This window comes from Onychostoma macrolepis, chromosome 22, assembly GCF_012432095.1.
Source record: "Onychostoma macrolepis isolate SWU-2019 chromosome 22, ASM1243209v1, whole genome shotgun sequence".
NCBI classification, from domain to species: Eukaryota; Metazoa; Chordata; class Actinopteri; order Cypriniformes; family Cyprinidae; genus Onychostoma; species Onychostoma macrolepis.
This window is the reverse complement of record NC_081176.1, coordinates 34,487,702-34,505,043: the sequence shown is the minus strand read 5'-3', so window position 1 is coordinate 34,505,043 and position 17,342 is coordinate 34,487,702.

Genomic DNA, 17,342 nt, shown 5'->3' with positions numbered 1-17,342 from the left:
TATAGTCGCATCCAAAGCAGTATCTACAGCCCTCACATTCTTACTATCCTCAACTAAAGTTTGGATGCGTGTCTCTAGTTCTAAAACCTTCTCCGTCAGCCTAACTATTTCCCTGCATTTATCACATGTGAATTCCTCACTGCTGACAGAGACAGATATACTATACATATGGCAAACATATGAAGGTAAATTTGGTGCAAAACAACTGAGCGTCCGTGACAGCGGAATTTGTAGTTGTAGAGAATAGTCACACATGTGTATCAGTAAATTTGAAGCCATAGACAAAAGTTGCAAAGTTGTAGATTTTTTTCTCTCTCCCACAAACACAACACAACAGTTACACCTTCTCGAATCCTTCGTTGCAGATACACAAATCCTATTCTACGAATCACAAATTAAGAAACTCGTACGCTCACATGTTCTGCTACTATTGCTGCAGTGAATATGGTGCAAAACACACTCACACACCTGCATCAAAAATGTGAAGTCGCGGATGAATTTTGTACATCCGCAAATCAGTATTTGAATTCGACAACGACAACGGCTTGAATCTGCTGCTAGGAGTCTCAGATTCTGTTTTTCACTTGCAAATGACAAGTTTCGCGCACTCTCCCTTTTGCATCACATATCTGTGTGACAAATGGAGCAAAAGTGATTTGTGCATCTGTAGAGGCAGCAGCGGAAAGTATCAAAAAAGGTACTTTTTTTTTTCTGAAATCATTTGTTTATAGCTTACAGCTACATTGGTAAACAGTGTTTCTTAGTTAGGTTAGCAAGTCTTATTTCACAAAAGGTAAGCTAACGTTAGCCTAACTGCACTGTTTGCTATTCAGTCGTCTCATATTAAATTACAGGCTAATATAACGATTTATTCCTTGTATTTTGTTCTGCTTTACCTTACAAAATGACAGATCAGGGTGCATCTTCGCAGGTGACCCAGATAGCAAAATGACAGCGCAGCGGATTTGGAACAGATAAGGATTACGGATCCGGACACTATCCGTATCTGCTATTAAAGCGGTTCATCCTGCCCGGATCCGATCCGGACCCGCTGATGAAGTAGCTCATCTGGCCCGGATCTGAACTGTATCCGTTAATTAAGTGGGTCTGTACTAGGGATGGGCAAATGAAGCTTCATGAAGCCTAATTAAGCTTTTCAGCCAAGTGGTCCACAAAAGGGTTAATTTCTGGAGCCTTCATTTGCTCACAATACCACCTGTTGGCCAAAAGTGTAAAACAAGCAGATATATTACAAACAGAGGTGTAAAGTCCAGGGGTCAGAAAGTAAAAGTCCTGCCATATGTTTATTCCACCCATGAACTCAGCAGCTGATTTCACCAGAGGAGGAACCAAGTCATTCCTTTCAAGTCACAAGGTGTGTTCGACTTCACGCGGCGCCATGAAAACCGACCGGCGGCTGACTTGAAGCAGTGCATGCCGGTTAGAAAATTTGTCCGACTTGAACCGGCGCCGACGTCACGTCACTGTCACGTGTGGCATCAAAGTACCGCGAGAGCGTTTCGAGAGCAGCCGGCTCACTCAGCCGCTGCAGTTTCTCCAGAGCGACTGCGGGAGCGTTGATGACCACACAGCTGTTTCACCATTGGCCAAATTCACCACATGACAACAATGACGCGTGTTTCTAACATCTTCAAATCCAATACAGCTCACAAATATTATTTTACTAGGAAAATATCACAATCGTGTGAAAAAATGGAAGCTAAGCCAAACTTTGAACATTTTATAAAAATAGATTAAACAAATGGTAGCCTACTACATTAGATAAAATTAAGAACAAAAAAGCAAGAAAGACCTATGAAGCTTTTTGTTACTTTAAATTGTTGTAATTTTACCCCTGGCATGAATTGTTTCACTTTACATATTCTCATGAATGTTTATTTGTTTTTGTACTTGTTGTGAGTTGTATATGCTTGTACAAAACTTTGTATAATTTTTGCATAATAAAAAAAAATAAAAAATACTGCCCACAAATCTGTTTTTAGAACAGTAAAAGCTTTTTCTTTTTTTTTTCTTTTTTTTACTGTATAGTCACAATGTTATTTTAAGTCACATTTAATAAAAAAAAAAACACTGATAAATGCTTATTGGTATTTAAATAGTATATGTTTATGTTGAACTTTATTCGTGAACAGATGGCCCTGTATTAAGCAGGATATTAAAAAGTGTTTCTGTTGCTCATGAAAACATTTCTGAAATGTCTGTGCATTTGACAAATATTGCATGTTAATCACTTCATCTGTGAGAAGAGTATGCAAACACCGCGAGAGCATCACTATCGGGAGCAGAAAGTGTCCGACTTGACGTCTCCGCTTTCAATTCCGCCCCCGTCTGCAAGCGGCTGCTCTCGCCAATAGGTCTGTGCGGCGCTGCATGAAGTCGAACACACCTACAAGCAAGTCTCAAGTCAAATCCCAAGTCCCCAAAGAGTTAAAGTTAATGAGATAATTAAGAGACTAATTAAATGATGATTGTGCATTAGTGATGAACACCTGCTGTTACTGAGAATTACAGAGGATGGGATGTTGATGTTTTATTGGATAAAATGATACCACCATCATGGAGATCAGTGCTTGCTTTAGTTGGGCTCTTGGCCCTTTTAATAACTGAAAGCAGATTGATTTTAAGCTGTTTCAATATTGTTTCACAACAAATATTTGTGCATTGCTGAAGTAGAGATTCATATGCTGGTTCTTGATGTCTGTGTGTGTCTAAATGGCACTGGAGTTTAAATACTTATATGCATTACATAGATTTAAAATTCATTCACTATAACAGCAGTAATTTCACTGCAGATTGTGGTTTCACAGGGTTGGCTATTCAAAAACATATAAATAAAAAAAACAATTTTGTTTGCATATATATACATACGTATAGAAATTTTGGATGTAAACTGGTCAGCACCTGATGACTACCTCATCATATGAAAACAATTAACAGTCGCTCACAGCATAGTTCTGCTTTACAACAGCACATGCAGTGTTACAGAGAGAGATCTAACACAGGAAGTCAAGGGTCAAGAGCCCAACTAAAGCAAGCACTGATCTCCATGATGGTGGTATCATTTTCTATCTACTATCTATTCTTTTCTACTATTTACTATCTTCAATAGTAAACTAAAGGTAATTTACAGCAGGCAATCTATAGTAGGTCATTTGCCTAGTAATTATTACTCACAGAGTGTTGGGTAGGATTACTACTGTCTAAATCCCATATTAACATCAACTAATTTAACAGTACAAGGATTGACACAAAACTGCACTTTTAACTTTCACATAAACAATAATTGCATAAATTATTACTGAACTGACTAAAGTGTGCAAAAGGACAAGGTTACATTACAAAAACCATGTATCGTAACATTAGATGTTATTTTTTTATCTTAAATATCTACTGTTGTTTTATATCCACCTTATTTTTCAACGCATAAGTAAACAGTTTCTGTTAATGTACGAGAATTCCAGTTCATTAGCCGCTGTAGGGAAATAACAAGTAGAATAACAACGTGCAGTAAATGGTAAAACTTTGTTCATAATTAAGTTAATACATTAAAATAATGTGGTAAGATACAAGTTTGCAGTATCAAGCAGCAAAATGAGCTGTTTTGTATAGTAAAATACATCTGGAAGCGAATGAGATCGGAAGCCTTGCACATAAACTTTACAAATGGCCGTGCCGGCTCTTATGGGAAAAATAAGGTGAATACAATTGTTATGTAGTCTATACAAGATTTAATGCAGTTATATCAGAAGTAATTGTAAATACATTACAGAAAAATTAAGAGTAATACCTTACTTTACTTTTTTTATGGGAAACACAGTTAAATTACAGTAATCAGATTACTCGTAGTTGCTTACACCTAGCACTGGTCCCACATGGAAGCAGTCCCAAAATTGGAAGCTGTAGTTACTCATAGAAAGGGTTCTTTTGATCTTTGATCTTTTATGAAGCCTCTTGGTGAGTTGAAGCAGGGATGGGCAAACCTGGTCATGGAGGACCACTGTCCTGCAGACTTTAGCTCCAACTCTGATAAAACTCACCTGCCTGTAGCCTTCTAGTAATCCTGATTAGCAGGTTCAGGTGAGTTTAATGAGCGTTGGAGTGAAACTCTGCAGGACAGTGACCTTCCAGGACCAAGTTTGCCCATCCCTGATTTGAAATATGTTTTTCATCCAACGTCAATGCAAATAGGTGTTCCATACTAAATAAAATCAATGTTTACATAGTGTAGGAATAGCAATTTATATCACTTGGAAATACCTGCTTTCAGCCACCTTAGTTTACTTGGTTAGTTTTGCTCAATTCCTGGATGCCTATAGGATTAAGATCTCATAGACACTCAGCAATTGAAATTACATGGTTTAGGACTCAGAGATATGTTCAGAGATATTTGAGAGTGTTTTATTTGTAAATAAGCTGTGTCACAAAATGTACACACTTTCATTTTCTAAATACGTCTAATTGATGTATAAACCCTGATTTCTCTCAAAATGAACAGAACACAAACATTGAGTCAGCAGTTCAAGTGCTTATGAACTGCATAAGAAATGAAAGGAAAAGACCTCACACACCTCAACACAGCTCTGCTCAGCCTACTGTTACAGGGCCTACCAACAACAGACCTGTGAGACCAGCCACAGTGCAGCAGGAGATGCAAAGGTAAGTGATTGTTACAGTAGGACTGCTTGATTTTTGCAAAAAATTATAACCACAATTATTGTAGTTTAAATGTAGGTCGCGGTTCTTTAATACAATTACTCATTGACTTCATAAACATTCCTGTATTAGCACATTCTATTCTTATTTTTTTATGAGCCATGTTGAATTATCTTTATTTAAAATAATAAAAATACTCAATAACAGGTTTTCCATAACAGGTCAACATTGTTTTATAATCATTAAAAAATTGGTCCTTTGATATTTAGATTTTCACTAATAAATAACTGTCTATGCTTCATTCAAGATGCTTCCCATCAATGTATTTTGGAGGCAAAAGGAAAAGGAAGTCAGCAGATATTCCACATGTATCGGTGATTAAGTTTATGGAAATGCACTTCTGTCTGCAACCTGAAAATACTGACAAAACCCCTAAGGATGAGGCAGTGCTCTTGCAAGCAGGTCTTCGAAGGAGGACCATAAATCTTGCTGATAATGTGGATCACGCAGAGGTTATACTTAAAGATAAATTAAAAATTCGACTCTAAAGACATTATAGTGGTTTTTCAGCAAACGTTTCAAATCATGTTGTGGCTGCCATACTGCTACTTAATTTTTGTCATCTTTATATAGTAAGCTAGAAAAGGTGTAACAGTACACCTGATTTGATCTAAAAAATAATAATACATTGGTTTCTGTTGATAATTGTTACCTTTAATATTGTAGTAATTTGCAAGTAAGGGCTACCTTAATAGTTTACAATATTTGTATCATTAAGAAAACTGTATTTAATATAATATTTAATTACATTTATTATTCATTATAATTTAATTTATTTAAAAAACAGAGGCACAATTTGTTCAATAAACCACTGTTAAAAAATAGCAGTTTCACTTTTAGTTTTCTTCCCCCTACGGTACAGAATATGTACAGCACTGTGACTTCAAAACTGAGGTACGTACTGAACCGTCATTGTTGTGTACCTTTACACCCTATAAGGCAGCAGTCAAATCATCATGTTAGTGATTGGTTTTTATTTTAATGTCTTAAAATTGTTTTGAGTATGCTACATAACTTTAGCCGTGGTTTACATTTTAAGTGATATCATTGTCTGTCTGTCTGATCCTTACAAGTCACCATATATTTTGTCTGCTTTATCACTGCTCTGCCTATCACTGGTGTCTTGAAATTTTGTCTAATGATACTTGTAACAGCTGGACGGATTCCCCATATCTGTACTGCAGAAATGACTGAAAGGCTGGTTGTTGGAGTTATTTTGTATCCATTTATTTTATTGATTATTTCTGTCAGACTTTGTCCAAACATATAATTAGGTGATTTGATGACAGGCTACCAAATAAGAATGCATGTTTACAGATGACTTTAAACTGTACCCAAAGGGACTGTCAAATAAAATGAAAAATAAAACTGTCAAATTCAATCTTAAAATCTATAGTTTGATTATTTCCTTGTAGGAAATGCATCCAGCACTTTGCTCTTTGAGGGCCAACCTGACCACCTAATCCCTTCCACCTCCCAAGTGTTGGCACAGAATGAAATGTTTACCATGGCAGGGAGAATGATAGGCCATTCTTTCCTTCATGGCGGCCCTCGTCTGACAGGACTTAGCCAAGCGGTTCTTCATGTGCTGTTAGGTGGAACACCCCAGACAGCGACCATCACCCTCGACGATGTGGCAGATATAGACATCAAGGAGACCATAAGACCGGTGTGTACCAAGAAGTGCAATGGAATCCATTTGTGACAGTTTCTGCTGTTTAATCTCTGTACTCCAATATATTATTTTTAAATGAAGATGTGAAAGTGCATATTAAGTGCTTTAATTTTAGGATACATCCATATCTGGTGAACTGTGTTCAAACTGCTTCTCTTTCTCCTGTTTTTATTTCAAAGTCCACTTTTTATTTTATTTTATGGAATCTTAAATAACACCAGCATATTTAGGACTGAACAGGGTTCCTATGCAGTTTGGAAAAGTATGAAATTTGATCACAGTCATTTCCAGGTCAGGCGAAGTGTGGGTAAAAAGAAAACAGAGCCAAAAATAATTATTCTTTATCAGTTTCCAAAAAAGAAGAAATTTTAGAAATTAATAAAAATAGAAATTTACTTTAATTACTAAAAATATATTTATCATAAAAGCAGAGTGTTTTGTTGGCAAACATTTAGTGGTCATTTTGTGTATGTCAGACACAACTGAATCAATTCCAGGCACACATTACGCAAAACTGTTTGTCTATTTTGAACTTCGCTCAGACTGTGCTTTCTTTTTGGGTGATTGTGCAACATCAAACCATATTTACAGCATCAAACTGAGTTGATGTGTAGCCAAGTATGGTAACCCATAATCTGAATTTATGCTCTGCATTTCACCCATCCAAATGCACACACAGGTGTGAGTAGTGAACACACACCTGGAGCAGACGACAGCCATTTTTTGCTGCGGTGCCTGGGGAGCAGTTGGGGGTTCAGTGTCAAGGGCACTACAGTCATGGTATTGAGGGTGGAAGTGAGTGCTATCACTCCCCCCACCTACAATCCCTGCCGGTACCGGGACTCAAACCTGTGATCTTTGGGTTATAAATCAGAGTCACTAACCATTAGGCCACAATTGCATATATGTAAAGTAATGTGAAGTGTCTTAAGTGTTTTAGTTCTTTTAAGTTTCTTCTCACATAAGTGCATGTACTCACTTTGAATTTTTTTTACATATGACTGTTTATATATATATATATATATATATATATATATATATATATATATATATATATATATATATATATATATATATATATATATATATATATATATATATATATATATATATATATATATATATATAGGATATAATGTGGAAAATAATGCTGTTATATATGGTCTGGAAAATGTACAGAGTGGTTTGGAAATTTGATTATGGAAATGTATGTAATGTATTTTGAAAAGAAAAATGTGTAGAAACCCTGGTCTTGGTTACAACACAAACTCAAAATGTAAGTGCCACATTATGAATTAAACCTACTCCTTTTTCAATAAAAACTAATAATATAAATTGAGTGAATATAATTTAAAAGGTTAATAATTCAAACACAGTCCACCAGGTATGAATGTAAATACCTTCAAATTACAAGCTTGACCAGTCTCTTCTACTGAGAATGACAAATATGCTGCATTTCAAAAGCTAAAACTAAAGTTGTCACTGAAGATAATTCGGACTGCACTGTATTTAGATGTGGTGTATTCAATTTAGATGTAATTGTGATCTCATCTTCATTTAAAAGCTTTATGAACATGAAGAATCCAAAAAAACAATGCAGTGGACTCACTGAGGATCAGAGGGCAGCTGTAAATGATTTGGCACTGGAATGGGATCTCCCTGTATTAACAGAAGCCTACAGGACTTGGCTTCTTCATAATCTGCTTCACCATGCAGTAAGTCCAAAGTTCCAGCACTAAAGAATATACTCTAAAAAGACTTAAAAAATAACCCAACCTTAACCCAGCCGCTGGGAAACTATGGGATAGAACACGCGCTGGGTTGTTTTGACCCAAGTGCTGGGTTGAGCCATTTGACCCAGAATGCTGGGTTGTTTATTTAACCCAACCAGTGGGTCAGGTTAACTGTGTTGCTGGGTTAAACATTACCCAAACATTGGGTTATTTGTTGTCTCATTGCCTTGCTACGTTTATATTTACCAATATTACTAATAATAATAATAAATAACAATCACAAAGAAATGTAAAATTATTATTTTTCTGTAATACAATTACACAACACAAAAAAATGCAACTGTAAATATCAATTTAATGAGTTTTCACATTTCTTTTTAAAGATTTTTTTGAATGGGTGCTATACTGTTACACATTACACCCAATCCCTACAGACACAAATAAAATGTTTTTTGTAGATCAGTTTCTTTAAAAAACAAAACTTTGTAAACTAGGTACTGTAGATTCCTATTCTTTGTCAACATTGCAGCATCATAACACTATAAAATTGATTATTGCCACATGAGAATCAGTCCAAACATTGTGCCATTAAACCTAAGCCAAACAAAGAGACCTACAACAGACAATACATGTGACAAAAAATTAAAACATTACAAGTGGCCAGAAAAAAACGTTGCCGTCAAATACTTCACACATGAAGACTCATGTCAAGTCAAGTCAAGTCACCTTTATTTATATAGCGCTTTTACAATACAGATTGTGTCAAAGCACTTAACAGTATCAAATTGGAGGATAGAGTGTCAGTAATGTATAATGATAAGATTAAACACTCAATTTTCATTTAAAGGCATTTCATTATTGAATTCAGAGATGTCATTGTCTAGCTCAGTTTAGTTTAAATAGTATCTGTGCAATCAAATCGGCAATAATCGCTAGAAATTAAGTGTCCCCATCAATGTCCATCAATATGATATACTGCATGCTGGAGAAATTCCCAGGAAGGAAGATGTTAGTGTAGCTAACATCAAGCACAAAAAAGGACTTGAAAAAGATAAACAGCCTCAAGCAACAGGTCCGTTTCAAAGGCATGGCCCGAAACAATGGCGAAGGTGTGGGATGTCGTTGTCTCGTCACCAAGGCACAGAATGTTCAGGAATGCATGACCATGTTGGTCCCCACCTGTTAATTACACGACACTTAGTCTTGCAACATAACTTACATTTTTGTAACATTTAACAAGTTATAACATTTACGTTGACTTAAATAAATAACGTTTAAGTGTATATTATGGAAATCAGCCAAACCATCTGAGTTTACCTGTGAACTGGGTCTGGTAAAGGTTGCTCAAACATTTAACTGTGTTACTGATTTAAGTTTCTTTCTGCTTACTGGCACTTCTTGGTTATCTACCTAAATTTCATCCAACCAACATGGCATAAATTATGGGGTATTTAAAGCCCCCAGTATATATATAGTGGGTACGGAAAGTATTCAGACCCCCTTAACTTTTTCACTCTTTGTTATATTGCAGCCATTTGCTAAAATCATTTAAGTTCATTTTTTTTCCTCATTAATGTACAGACAGCACCCCATATTGACAGAAAAACACAGAATTGTTGACATTTTTGCAGATTTATTAAAAAAGAAAAACTGAAATCACATGGTCCTAAGTATTCAGACCCTTTCCTCAGTATTTAGTAGAAGCACCCTTTTAGTCTAATACAGCCATGAGTCTTTTTGGGAAAGATGCAACAAGTTTTTCACACCTGGATTTGGGGATCCTCTGCCATTCCTCCCTGCAGATCCTCTCCAGTTCTGTCAGGTTGGATGGTAAACGTTGGTGGACAGCCATTTTTAGGTCTCTCCAGAGATGCTCAATTGGGTTTAAGTCAGGGCTCTGGCTGGGCCATTCAAGAACAGTCACGGAGTTGTTGTGAAGCCACTCCTTCGTTATTTTAGCTCTGTGCTTAGGGTCATTGTCTTGTTGGAAGGTAAACCTTCGGCCCAGTCTGAGATCCTGAGCACTCTGGAGAAGATTTTCGTCCAGGATATCCCTGTACTTGGCCGCATTCATCTTTCCCTCGATTGTAACCAGTCGTCCTGTCCCTGCAGCTGAAAAACACCCCCACAGCATAATGCTGCCACCACCATGCTTCACTGTTGGGACTGTATTGGACAGGTGATGAGCAGTGCCTGGTTTTCTCCACACTTAGAATTAAGGCCAAAAAGTTCTATCTTGGTCTCATCAGACCAGAGAATCTTATTCAGGTGTTTTTTAGCAAACTCCATGCGGGCTTTCATGTGTCTTGCACTGAGGAGAGGAGTCAGGCCACTCTGCCATAAAGCCCCGACTGGTGGAGGGCTGCAGTGATGGTTGATTTTCTACAACTTTCTCCCATCTCCCGACTGCATCTCTGGAGCTCAGCCACAGTGATCTTTGGGTTCTTCTTTACCTCTCTCACCAAGGCTCTTCTCCCCCGATAGCTCGGTTTGGCCGGACGGCCAGCTCTAGGAAGGGTTCTGGTCGTCCCAAACGTCTTCCATAACTAAAATATAATAAAATACCTAACTACATAATGCTACTATTGTTAGAAATTGCAACAAAATTAAAATAGAAATATAAACTTTTGAACTGCGGGTTTCGTCTGGTCAGAGGAGAACTGGCCCCCCGACTGAGCCTGGTTTCTCCCAAGGTTTTTTTCTCCATTCTGTCACAGAGGGAGTTTTGGTTCCTTGCCGCTGTTGCCTCTGGCTTGCTCAGTTGGGGACACTTAATTTCTAGCGATTATCGCCGATTTGATTGCACAGATACTATTTAAATTAAACTGAGCTAGACAATGACATCTCTGAATTCAATAATGAAATGCCTTTAACTGAAAATTGAGTGTTTAATCTTATCATTATACATTACTGACACTCTATCCTCCAATTTGATACTGTTAAGTGCTTTGACACAATCTGTATTGTAAAAGCGCTATATAAATAAAGATGACTTGACTTGACTTAAGGATTATGGAGGCCACTGTGCTCTTAGGAACCTTAAGTGCAGCAGAAATTTTTTTGTAACCTTGGCCAGATCTGTGCCTTGCCACAATTCTGTCTCTGAGCTCTTCAGGCAGTTCCTTTGACCTCATGATTCTCATTTGCTCTGACATGCACTGTGAGCTGTAAGGTCTTATATAGACAGGTGTGTGGCTTTCCTAATCAAGTCCAATCAGTATAATCAAACACAGCTGGACTCAAATGAAGGTGTAGAACCATCTCAAGGATGATCAGAAGAAATGGACAGCACCTGAGTTAAATATATGAGTGTCACAGCAAAGGGTCTGAATACTTAGGACCATGTGATATTTCAGTTTTTCTTTTTTTAATAAATCTGCAAAAATGTCAACAATTCTGTGTTTTTCTGTCAATATGGGGTGCTGTGTGTACATTAATGAGGAAAAAAATTAACTTAAATGATTTTAGCAAATGGCTGCAATATAACAAAGAGTGAAAAATTCAAGGGGGTCTGAATACTTCCGTACCCACTGTATATATATATATATATATATATATAGTACTGTGCAAAATTTTTAGCTCATGGGAAACTCTGCTCAAGTGCACCGAGGGCAAAAGCTGCTTTAAATTTAAAGGATGATCACACCAAATGTTGATTTAATTTAGTTAATAGAAGTTAATTGATAAAGAAAATCTATTTATGACATTATTTTTGACAGCATCCTCATTTTACAGCATTTTTTCACAAGTGTCTAAAACTTTTAACAGTACTGTAGGTTTGCAGGTAGGTTCTTGAAGCGTCTTGGAGATGTTGCCACAGTTCTTTTGGATTTAGTTTGTCTCAGTTTCTTCATGTCATTCCAGACAGACTGGATGATGATCAGATCCGATCTGTGTGGAGCACTGGCTGTTGTCAGACATTCACTGGATTATTACAATTAATGACAAAATGAATGTTTGGAAATGTAAACTGATATTTCCTACTGACACACTACAGCAAAAGATAGAAAAAACTGACTTAAAACCATTTTTAACTGTTGAAAATACTAGTGGCCTAAAACTTTTGCACAGTAGGGTACAACGGGGCTAAAGGGGCCTCGGGGTAAAAGGCACCTTTGATATTATTTTCACCTAAACCACTAGATGGCACAAAAACGTGGCGTAGCACTTTGCAAAACATTCGCTTTTCAACATGCACGATTTTATTTGTCTGATCTTTGACGCGATCGTGCGCAGCAGTGCAAAGTTGATTCTGTGCTTACTTGATCTTATATTTTATGTTTTTTAAAATGTTGTAGATTTAAGTAGAAAATGAGAATCGCTAAAAATAATGCATATATTTTGAGACAAAAGCCTTCTTTATGATTTTCAGTTTTGCTTAAGATAATTAAAGCAATAGTTTTTAAACAAAGAAAGAATATGTAAAAGTATGTATTTGGGGTACAAAGTGCCCCTGCTGTTGGGGCTAAAGGCACACAGTAATTAACATGATAATTAATAGATGGCTGACTTTTCCATTTGTTCACATGACATGGTTAGATTCAGATGGTAAATATCATATATTATGTTGTTATAAATATCATATATATTATGTATGTGTCCATATTAAAGATAATCACAATGTTTAAAATTAAACCATCATATTCAAAAACATGATATTTATCATATAATAAAATATAATTTGTTGTTAGCCTACTACTGTAAATATATTTTCAATTATTATTGAATCTCCTTCAATACTTTCAGAATCTTTACTTATTAAAATGACTTTATTTCTGTATTTTAAAATATATTTTTTATATTAACATATTTTAATGACAGTAGGCCTATATTTATTGAACAAGCTTGAAGTGATTGTTTTTAACAAGTATTAACTTAGACATTATAAACATTATTTTAGCTGAAGTATTTGTATCAATACTGTGTGCCCCGTGTGTGGGGTAAAAGGCCCCCTTTGTCACCTCATACATTTATAAGATTTTTAAATAAAATAAACAACTTGAATGATTTATTTTCACACAAAATCTGTTGCTCCATTAATGTTCAATACAACATATATATTTTTTCGGCAATTATACATTTTAATTACGCAGCGCAGTGAATACCACATTTTTTCTTAAGGTGGGCCTTTAGCCCCGTTGTACCCTACTGTGTATAGAGTAGAAAAAGTAAAAGAAACTTACAGGTTGTACGTCAAATGAATGACTTCCAGGATTCTGGTTGTGGGTCTGAAGACCTTTCCTCCGTTCTTGTATATTGATTTGGGGAAGCAGAGCGGGCAGGACTTTGAAAGCACTCTCCCTTTTAGCATCTAAACCATAAGAATAATACAGTGCAAGCTGTGAAACTGATCTCACAATCAAATATGTTAGTGATGTTAGTGACGTTCTGGTAGAGGTGCTGCTGCTGTGTACACTCACAGAAAACAATGTGCTCAAATTTTAAAGATGTGGGGCAGCTCCTGTAATATCGCCTTGACTATCGACATGAGCTCTCAGCGATATCTCTGACTATCATCAATACACTATACTATCGTCTATCTGTACAACCCCACTAACAATTTAACCATTTCAAATTTCTGTAAACGAAACCATAAAATCTAAATTATTTCTTACCATGCCAAGTTTTTCTAGAAGCCTGGGGAACTCCAAGATTTCTGTGATGCTTGTAGACCCATTGCTGCGAATCCACCATTTCTCAAATGTTTTTGGGAGGCAATACAAATTCTGTAAAATAAGGATGAAAAACTGGGTTAAAAGCTAGCAAAACCATACAGTATGCCAGCCTGGAAATCCAGTGATCTGTCTATTATTCATCAATCTCAAATACAAATTGTTATTTCTAACAGTAACATATAAAGAAAACATTACATGCCCTGCGTCCCAATGTGCATACTATCCACCCTATCTGCCCTAAATAGTATTGAAAATTACTACTATCACAGAGAATTTAAGATGGATAGTATGCACATTGGGCCTCATAGTAAGCCTCTCTAACTTACTGTTAACCTGGATAAACTTGTGTTCTGATTAAAGCAACAAAAGCATTCACTAAAACAGAGGAAGAAGGACCTCAAACACCATGAGAGATTAAGTCTAACTTTAGACAACATTTTAAGTAAAATATTTAAGAATATTACATACCATTTAAGAATAATATTACATACCTGCAATATTGTGGTTTAACGTTAAGGGTAGCTAATGCAGCTAACGTTACCTGAGGAAAAAAGAGCGCGAACTTTAACCCCGCACAGCGACAGATCAAATACCACATTAATCGCGAAATCAGTGTGCTCTCACCACAGCTCATGAATGAATGAATGAGGCATTTATATAGCACTTTTAATGTGTATTGCAATACACCCAAAGCGCTTTACAATCATGTGGGGTGTCTCTCCTCAACCACCACCAGTGTGCAGCATCCACTTGGATGATGCAACGGCAGCCACAGGACAACGGCGCCAGTGCGCTCACCACACACCAGCTACAGGTGGAGAGGAGAGAGTGTCATAGAGCCAATCAAGTTGATGGGGATTATTGGGAAGCCATGATAGACAAGGGCCAGTGGAGGGAATTTGGCCAGGACACCAGGGTTACACCCTTACTCTTTACGATGAGTGTCATGGGATTTTTAATGACCACAGAGAGTCAGGACCTCGGTTTAACGTCTCATCCGAAAGACGGTGCTTTTTTACAGTATAGTGTCCCCATCACTATACTGGGGCATTAGGACCCACACAGACTGCAGGGTGAGCACCCCCTGCTGGCCTCACTAACACCTCTTCCAACAGCAACCTAGTTTTCCCAGGAGGTCTCCCATCCAGGTACTGACCAGCTCAACCCTGCTTAGCTTCCATGGGCAACCGGTCTTGGGCTGCAGGGTGATATGGCTGTGACTGAAAATAGAGGTAAATAATCATATTATCATATTAATTTACCTTATAATCGTGCTTGCTGCGAGTTGCTTGACCGTCCGACGATGAGACGAGTGAAGAACCCAGAAAATTCGATGAAGAGGAAAAATAAACAAACCGGTTGGGTCAAAATAACCCAACCCAGGTGTTCAGTGGTGAAAGAACCCCTTGCAGTCATTTGACCCAGCACTAACAACCCAACTATGTGTTTACAGAAATAACCCAGCACTTTTAAGAGATTGGGACATTTGGGTGGTTATTTCTCCCACCTAACTGCGGACATTTCATATTTTAGACATGTTTTTTTCCTTTCTATTTTATCCTTCTGATATTTTAATGTGCTTGGAAGAAACTCATGCCAGCTGAAGCAGTTTAAGCAGGGATTGAAAGAATCATTGATTTTGCCTCTTTTGGAATCTCGACCTGACACAGTGGCATTTTCCCCCGTCAGTCAATGTCTGAATGCAGTGCTGAGGTATTTCACTTTTTTTTTTTCAGTCTTATTTAAAAAGTGCCATCTGAAAATGTGAAACTTTTTGTATCTTGGTATCGATGAATAATTGTTATTGTGACAGTCAGAAATGCAAATAAATGCATTACACATACACTAAGCCACAACAGAATGAAACCTGCAAGTGGTGATAGAATGTGTCTAGTCATGAAAATCCTGTTTTCTTAATTAGGTTGTTCTAGACCACATCAAATGGCCCGAGGAAGGAGGGTTGGAGGATGATGATGATAGTGGGTACTGTGACGGGAGGAGCCAACGACAGACACAGTGGGTGTGGCGTCAGGCCTCTGAGAGGCTTTTATTAAACAGAAATAATAAAATAAAGTGTCCAAGGGGGAAAAAGTGTCCAAAATAAACAGGGGGTCTGGTGTCCTCGTCGTGCTACGGAGCTTGTGAAGGAGGGCAGTGTTCTGGCAGGGAGGGTCCAGGTAAGGGGCGGAGTCCGGCGGCCGCACTCGCTCCCGCTCTGGTCCGGGACGCGAGGGGCGGCGGCTTCATCCTAGCGGCGGCTCTTTCTCTTTGTCCACAGCCTTTGGCAGGACTCGTACGGCCCGGCATCCTGGCCCGACGGCCGTCATACGGGTTCGGCAGCTCACGTCTCCGGTGGCGGAAGTCCCTCTACGCTCCCTTCCTGGACCCACGAGGACACCAGCGTGCACGCTCGGGGGAAGAGACCGGTCTCTCGAGGAGAGGCGCGCTTGGCATTTAAACAGCGGCGGTGATGAGGCTCCATTCGATTCAGGTGCGCCTCATCACACGCCGCCAGCCCTCGCTGTTTCCACGCCCCTCCTCTCTCACCCACTCCCGTCGGGAGCCTGGTGAAGGGCGGCGAATAAGGGACGGGGTGGTGATGACAATAAGGGGGAGGGCAACCGACTCGTCACAGTACTCAGTTGACTACAAATGCAGAATTATGGGGTACTTGCGTCAGTTTATAAGAACAGGTCAATTGTATACTGATATTCTTGCCCCTTTGTAATGTCCATTTAGTGGTTTCCATTGATTTTGTAAAGGCACCTTATGGAGGACCTTAATATCAATATCAAGATACTGAGCAGAGGATGTATTTAACTGACATGAATTTATTTTTCTACCTGGTCACATAAAGCATAATGTATATACTAATTTATACAAACATGTCAGACAGAAAAAATGTTCACTATAGGCTTTTAACCTTAACTTTCTTGTAAACTAGCAAAATATGTTTTACTGTTACATGTAGGGTTAGACAGGTTATCTCAGTTTTCAATCCTTTGAGAATCCTTGATTTGTAATTTGGCTCTTTATATTTTCAGTGTACCAAGAGCAGCTGAAACAGCTTGTTAAATTTTGGGTTGGATGTGAGATGATGCTCCATGGCTAGCATGAAAGTGGAGGTGGTTCGAGCGGAATATCCCACTTCATCCACATGCTTCCGCACCCTTCGCTTACCTGGTTACTACAACAGTTTCAGAGAATTTAGTGTTCATTTAGACAACTGCATTGCCACAAATGACAGTGGATTTGGATTGTTGTAGAAAGTGGAAAGCTCTGAATTCACAAGTTATTTCATTAAATTTTGTTTTCTGTTGAATTGTAACTTAATTCAAAGATTCTAAACATTGTTGAATATCTAAGCATTCATCAGTTATTCTTCGTTCCCAGATGTTGAAATGTTGGCTTTTATTGAAATGTTTTATACTTGATATTTGAACAAATGTATTTACAATAAACATGATTAAAAACAAACATGAAGTTGTGTTTGTGATAGCATGGATAATTAGATGTAGATAACTC